At 36.5% G+C, this 1,605-nt stretch overlaps 1 pseudogene; it reads left to right on the top strand.

Moving 5' to 3' along the window:
• Positions 1 to 731: 731 nt before the first annotated feature.
• Positions 732 to 867, top strand: LOC115938390 (U1 spliceosomal RNA; annotated as a pseudogene).
• The last annotated feature ends 738 nt before the right edge of the window (positions 868 to 1,605 follow it).

Here is a 1,605-nt window from a genome sequence, read left to right as displayed (position 1 = left end):
TGGTGGCTGAGGGGAGATGGATGTAAGGGGACAAAAGGTACAAAATTCCAGTTATAAAATAAATAAGTCTTGGGGGTGTAATACACAATATGGTGACTGTAGTTAATAATAATGGATTAAATGTTTGAAAGTTGCTAGGAGAGTCAATCTTAAAAGTTCTCATGAGAAGAAAAAATTATAACTATGTATGGTGACAGATGTTAACTAGAGTCACTTCATTATATACAAATACCAAATATTATGTTGTACACCTGACACCAATATTATCTTATATGTCAACTATATCTCAATTTAAAAAATAGACTTGTCTCACATACCTGGAAAGTCCATGTGATGGATCCAAAGCTGTAACTGGATCCAGGTGTCTGAATCTGCCTCTTGGGTTTGCTTTTTTCTCTATAGGTTTCATTCTCAGGCAGCGTCCCCCACCCTTAGAGTGGCAATGATGATCCATGGAAACTCCAGGCTTCTTGGCCCTTAGCGCTCACCATCCCAGCAAACTGGAGCAGCCTTCCAGGTACTGCACAGGGAGGTGGGAAAAGCCCTAGGAAATGCTCTCATTGGTCAATGTGGGGGTCACGTGCTACCAATCATTATAGACTCTTATTGGCTAAGCCAGGGTCTAAGACCCACCCTTAGATTTTAGTCCCACTGAACCACAAAGACTTGAAATGGATATGGGATGGGTTTCAAGAAATAAAAACGATATCGGGGATGTTAAAACCACAGATGTACTTAAAAAAAAAAAAAAACCATGATCACGAAGGTGGTTTTCCCAGGGCGAGGCTTATCCATTGCACTCCGGATGTGCTGACCCCTGCGATTTCCCCAAATGTGGGAAACTCGACTGCATAATTTATGGCAAACTTAAAAAAAATAAAATAAAATAAAACCACAGATGTACATAATTAACACCCCACACTTAACTAGCTTATTCCCCTAACATTTCTGAAAATAATAATAAAATAAAAGTAAAAAAGAAAATACAAATCTCATTAATCCAATAACCTATATAGTCATAATACATTTTCTGCTAAGATTTATTTACCCTTTTTCTATTGTACAAACAGAAGAGAGGAATATATCCAATTCTTAAAAACTTAACCTAATGGTAATTGAAACCTCAGCTTTTTCCCCATCTTTAAATAGAGTGGCTTAAACCACTTCTTTTTGAACTGTATTTGCACACAAATCACCTGGGTTATCCTCTTAAAGTGCAGATTTTAATCCAATAGGTCTGTGTTTTGCAGCCTGAGATTCTGCATCTCTAACAAGCTGCCAAGTGTTACTGATGCTGGTTGATAGCCTCAGGGGAGTAGCAAGCCTTTAAACAAGTAAAGGAGGCTCTGGATAAAATTGTAGCACTATTTAAATTGATTACACTAGTATAATATCTGAAAGAATTAATGAAAATTTCAAAGGTTCTTAATTTATAGCCCAATACTTTAGGGAACAGAAGAATGTAGCTGTTAAGGCACATCAATAACCACATTAAGAAGTAAGGGAAAAGTTACATTCTTGTGTGATTTAGGAAGAAATATTTCCTGAAATGATGCACATATTGATTATTGAGTTAGTACCACTTTTGATTCTCATTTGTGTTAA

This window comes from Leptonychotes weddellii, chromosome 5 (assembly GCF_054177405.1).
Source record: "Leptonychotes weddellii isolate Sample4059 chromosome 5, ASM5417740v2, whole genome shotgun sequence".
Classification (NCBI taxonomy): Eukaryota; Metazoa; Chordata; class Mammalia; order Carnivora; family Phocidae; genus Leptonychotes; species Leptonychotes weddellii.
This window is presented reverse-complemented; position numbering and strand designations above follow the sequence as displayed.